Source organism: Mus pahari, chromosome 1 (assembly GCF_900095145.1).
Source record: "Mus pahari chromosome 1, PAHARI_EIJ_v1.1, whole genome shotgun sequence".
NCBI classification, from domain to species: Eukaryota; Metazoa; Chordata; class Mammalia; order Rodentia; family Muridae; genus Mus; species Mus pahari.
The window spans coordinates 54,430,396-54,436,434 of record NC_034590.1 but is presented as its reverse complement, the minus strand read 5'-3'; the positions used below and the strand labels follow the sequence as shown (position 1 = coordinate 54,436,434).

The 6,039-nt window shown below is 42.1% G+C and overlaps 1 long non-coding RNA gene across 1 annotated transcript in view; it reads left to right on the top strand.

Moving 5' to 3' along the window:
* LOC110336013 overlaps nt 1-5,743 on the top strand; it is a 25,065-nt gene extending 19,322 nt beyond the window's left edge. The window contains exons 2-4 of the long non-coding RNA XR_002381194.1: nt 2,982-3,233; nt 3,784-4,730; nt 5,620-5,743. This is a non-coding gene — a long non-coding RNA (uncharacterized LOC110336013). The remainder of the gene's footprint in view (nt 1-2,981; nt 3,234-3,783; nt 4,731-5,619) is intronic.
* Nucleotides 5,744-6,039: the final 296 nt, after the last annotated feature.

Here is a 6,039-nt window from a genome sequence, read left to right as displayed (position 1 = left end):
GTTTTTCGAGACAGGGTTTCTCTGTATAGCCCTGGCTGTCCTAGAACTCACTTTGTAGACCAGGCTGGCCTCGAACTCAGAAATCCACCTGCCTGAGTGCTGGGATTAAAGGCATAAGCCACCACACCCGGCTCCACGTAGTATTTCTACTGCCAAGTAAGGTACTCCACAAAATTCTTTGCTACTATTCCATACCGGATCCCCCACCAGCTCTGTGGTGATTTTAAGATATGTTCGTCTTTGATAAACGTTCCTGTAAAAGGTGAAGTCTCTTTCCATCCCTGTGAGTGTGGGCTGGACTTAGTAACTCGTTTCTAATGACAAGGATCATGGTGTGTTGTTTGTGAGACTAGGTCAAAGGAAGTTCGAGGAATTTCTGGTCTTCTTACCTTTCCCCTTAAATTAGTCTGGGAGAAGTCAGCTGTTATGCCATGAAGACATTCAAAGAATCCTATGGAGAGGCCTTTGTGACATACAGCCTTCAGGCTCCTGGTTAACACAGGGAAAGATGGAGCACCCTGCTAACAACACTTGAGTGAGACTGAGGACCTATCCACACTAGCCTTTGGATAACTGAAGTCCCCACTGGCATATGGCAGTAAACTCATGAGACACCACCTGACATAAGTGTTTTAAAGTTCCTGACCCACAGAGTCTGTGTTATCACACACAGTTGTTTTAAATTACTAAGTTTCAGGGTAATTTTTCCGATTAGCAGTAGATATATATCAATAGTCCCAGACCCTTCCTGATTTTTAGATAGTCTTCTACTCTTTGGTCCTCTTGGGTTTTTCCTGATTGTGATGATTAGTTCTCTTTGTCAACAGATGGTGCTTAAATCAATCACCTAGGAAACAAACTTTTGGGCAGTATATATGTTGTAGAGAGAAAGTCTGAGTTCAAATGCTGAGAGATATGCAGTTAACTACCTACTGTCTCTATACTCCATTCCACATCAATACAACTCAGTTAACCACAGTAACTACCTTATTTGAATGAGAATGTTCCTTATAACTTAATGTATTTGAACAGTGAATCCCAAGTTGGTGGCACAAATTTGTGAAAATTATGGAAACTATAGGAGGTGTAACTTTGCGGAAGGAAGTATGCAACTTGCTACTTTTCTGAATTTGAGGACTTACAGTCTGCACCCCAATGCTCTCTCCTTCTATGCAAGTGAAATATGATTGCCTTAGTTGGGTTTCTATTACTGTGATGACATACCAGAACCACAGCAACTCTTATAAAAAAAAACAAAAAACATTTAATTGGGGCTGGCTTACATACAGTTCAGAGGTTTAGTCCTTTATCATCATGACTGGAAAAAATGGCAGCATGCAGTCAGACATGGTACTGGAGAAGAGAGAGTGACACTGGGCCTGGCTTGAACTTCTGAAAACTCAAATCCCAGACCCACTGACACACTTCCTCTAACAAGACCACACCTCCTAATAGTCCCACTTCCCTAGGTGTCCATGGGGGTCATTTTCATTCAAACCACCAGAATGATCTTTCTGCTTCCTAACTAGCAGTCACAACTCACACTTCTACCTGCATGCCTTCCCTTCCTTGGTAGAAGCCTTTGGAACTGTAAGCCAGCATAGATCCTTTCTCTCCAGTGTTGCCTAGAACAATGCTAGTATGCATGTGCTTGGCCTGGTTATGATAAATCAGCTATGATCTAAGACCTACTCTTTAAAGAACTGGAAACATAACTTGATTAGTCAGGAGAGAGGGAGAACTGTGCCTCCATAAAGGGTTTCTATCTATACCTGGCTCTACAGAGCCTGACCTAAACCAGAAGGCATGCTTTGTGGTTAGCTAAGTTACTAGGCAGTGACCACCACATCTCTTTTACAGCATACTCGTACATCAGTAAATGGTAGCAAGGCCTTTGCCAGATATGTCACAGGACTGTCCTTGATTTCTTCTTCATCCTCAAATTCCCTTCTCTTAAGTGAGATGTTATCATACATATTACTGAACTCACTATGGGAAGCACAAGACATAAGATAATAGACTGAACGTTCCTATACATGGAAAGTTATTTTACATGTTGTCTTAGTTACAGTTTTATTGCTGTGAAGAGACACAAGGGCCAAGGCAACTTGCAGAAGAAAGCATTTACTTGAGGGCTTGCTTACAGTTTCAGACAGTTAGTTCATTATTATAATGGTGGGAAGCATAACGCTGGACCAGTATCTGAGAACTTAAGCTCTGATCCCCAGGCAGGAAACAGTAAGAGAGGATTTAGTATAGGACCGAAGTCCACTCCCAGTGACACAACTCCTCCAACAAGGTCACATCTCCTAATCCTTCCTAAATAGTGCATCAACTAGGAATTAAACATTCAAATATATGAGCCTATGAGGGCCATTCTCATTCAAATCACACATGTCTTAGAAGTAACATAGAGGTGAACATTCCATTTATTTGAACCTGGAAATCTAGAGAGATGTGGATTATCAAGAGAAAAGCAGCTCAAAGGGGAGCTGTTCAGGGGTGAGTGGGACAGCTGAAGGGTCATGAGAAAAGGTATATTTCTATCCAATGTGGGACAAGGAAAGAAATAGAATGCAGAAGAATTTGTACTGACCCTCACTTTATGGTTACAGATACAGTTTGGGGGGGCGCTTCTTTTCTATATAGATGCACAAAGTGGGTTCAAAAGTCTTGAGTGCGTTAAAAATACCCCCACCCAACATTCCAATATCCCCTCTTTCAGTTTTCAAGAGACTAGGGAAAAAAATCTGGTTGTTTTTACTTGCATTAATCCGAAAGATTTTTTATTCTTTTCACTCATACTATGCAAAGATGGGGCCTCATGGGGTTGGGTCATAGTTAGACTGTAGATATAAAGTATCCTGACTTTCATAGACTCTCAAACCTTGGATTCCATACTTCTAAGCCAATACATATAAACAGTAGTGTTTGAGCCATGTCTCCATAAGAAAAATGTGCCTTTTTTTTTTTTCACCTAGATTCCCATGACCACTATCAGCAACAATTCAGAAGGCAGAGTGTATATACAGAAAGCTCTAAGAGACTCCTACATCTATCAGGACATACTGCAGTTCCAACAAACCCATATGGGCCCAGAATCAACTGGCTCTCTTCGGTTACTACTGTTAAAACTCTAATACACTAAAGCCCAAGCAAGATGACTCTTCAGCTTCTCCAGCTAGGAAAAAGAGTGCCAGGGACCCTGAGTTCTATCATTTAGGAAGGCCTGGGTGAGCTCTCTCTCATCAAATTAAGCATTTTCATGATTTCTCATCTCTACACCCTCAAAATCCTCCCAGAGTAGCTTGTGAGCGCCTCACTCCAGTACTGTTGTCAATAAGTGCCCTGGCATTGAAAGCCCTGGAACACAGGACCTCAGCAGCCCCCAGTGTGACCCACTCCCTCTGCTGGGCTTCTCTGGTGTCAGCTTTCACAATAGAGGTCCTCTAAGGGAGACCCTCCCACCTGCCCTTCCTCTGCACACCCAGTGTTTTCCATCATGACTCCATTCCATGTCATTCTGTTATCAGCCTGTGTTCCTTGCTTGGACAGTCCTGGCACAGACAGATTCATGTATATCCACAGTGTCCTAATAATACACTGTAAGTCTTAGTTTGTGTATTTGAAAGAGAACTAAAATCCAGAGTCTCTAATACAAAACATGTGATCACCCTTTGCAGTGGGTTCTCTTGCCAATCATTGTTGCCTCTGCAAATATAAAATTAATAACAATAACTCCCACAAACATGTGCTTCTTGTTTATCATATCCCAAACTATAGACAAGATGAGCACCTTCTGTAAATCTACTGCTGTGCCCAAAAACTCTAACCCTGGAGCTCCATTGGCTCTGTTCTACTATGAGGAACAGAGAAGTTCCTTTATTTCCCTTGGGCACTGTGCTAGACAATGGTATGCTGCAGTTTGAATAAATCATGGCATCCATGGGCACATGTGCTGAAGAGCTGCTCCCCAGCTGGTGATGGTATTTGGGGACATGATGGAAACTTTTGGAGTTGGGAGCATGTTAGAGGAAGTGGGTTACTTCAGCACTTCTTTACTCCTTCTGTTTCTCTGCTTCCTGGATACCTTGAGGCAAGCTGTTTGCGCCATATGCTCCAGTTGCAGTGACAGACCTTACCATGAGCCCAAAGCACTGGATCCTGATGACTGTGAACAGATACCTCTGAAACCAAGAGCCAAAATAAATCCATTCTCCTTTGAAACTATCTTCCTTAGATAGTTATCACATCCAGAAACCAGGACTACGCTGGCACTTGCCTTCAATAAGCCTGGGCTAGCTCATCACCAAGTATGCTAGTTTATATTGATTGTCACAGTGACAGGATTTAAGATCACCTTAGAAGTGAACCTCTGGACAATGCCTGTGAAGAACTGTCGTCTAGTTTAGGTGAGAAGAATTATTCTAAATGTAGGCATGCACCTTTTCACAGGCTAGGGGTCTTGGTCAGTAGAGCACCTGAATTTATCTCCTCTGATTCCTAACTGCAGATGCAAAGTGACCAGCAGCCTCAAGCTGCTATTGTGACTTCTGAACCATGAGACTCTTTATATTAAAATTATGAGCATTAGTATAACCTTCAAGTTGCTTCTGTTCCATATTTTGTCATGGCATCATGAAAAATAAGCAATACATCCCTTAATCTCAGCTCTTTCTTCAGAATGCAGATCAAATTCATTTTTTCAGGGAGAAACCCTTTTTCCACAAGTATGCATTCCTCTTTTCATTTACTAACCTCATTTAATTAAGTCTTACAGTTTCACTGTTTGGTTGATTTCTGTCTCCGGTTCTAACTGGAAGGTCCTTGAAGCACTTGTTTTCACTTGTGTATCCTTCTCTAACCACCACAAGCATGGAAAATCATGAGCACCTAATGCTGTCTGTTGGAGGGTGAGTGGGAAGGGAAGTGAGGTGGGGAGTAGGAGGGTAAATAGGAGGGTGGGTGGGGGGTGGACAGGTGGATGTTGAACAGAAAAGGGACAGAATGCTGACCTGTCCTGCATATTTACCTGAGCTGTAAACCTCTTCCTTCTTTCAGTTTGAGCCACGCCTTCAGTGTGTTACATGAATGTTAAGCACCAGCAGCCTAGTGATTCCTATAAACCTGCAGGAGGCTGGCTGCCAGACTCAGGAGAGCAATGAATAAAGCTGGAGAGGAGAGCAGTTCAAACCACAGCAGGAGGCAGAGCAAGGAGCCTGGATCTATTGCCTCCACACAAGCTTCTCAGCACAGCTCTGTCACACATTAATCACGGCCCAAGAGAGACTGGGGTTTCTTAGTTTCTCTGAATGCTTTGTTTTTGAAGCTGAAAATGCCTTCCTTTCCCTGAACTGCTTTCTTATTACAATTTCAGTTCTAATATTTGAATCCTTTCCACAGAGAAACAAAAGGGGAGTTTTAAGGCTGGAAAACCTGCAGGAGAAATATACATGGCTTTTAAATTCCACTTGGCATCATTTCCCAAACAGCATTATGTTGCATTTTAAAATAGCAATTTAAATGGCCCACTCCTTTTATTAACCTGTGATCACTTTTTTCCTGCTCTATAAAAAAAGGCTTACATCATTGCTAGGATGATTAAATTTTCTTCATCAGGAATGCAGCTGAGGAAGTTCTATACAGTCTAGCTCAAGACCATTGCCAGTTATCCAAATGTCAACCATCAAAACATTTGCTTTTCCTAAAGAAAAAAGTTAATAAACCGTAAATACCACACATGAAAGCTGCATCTTATTTTAACAATCATTCAGCTGTCTGTACACTTTCCATATATTACTTCTGAGAGGGGGACAAAGCAGGCTTGCAGATGGGTACTGAGTCTCCGAGGTCAGATAAGTACAGTGAGTGAGGTGGAGGGAGACCCTTCTCTGGCAGAACACTTGAGTTCATTTCCTCTCTAAGTGTAAATACGCATATTCACCTTGCTGCTAATAAACACAACAGCAGGGCAACAGAAGCTCCACTGACATGAATAAAGATGAAGTTATGAATACTTGATGACCAAATGCCCCACTT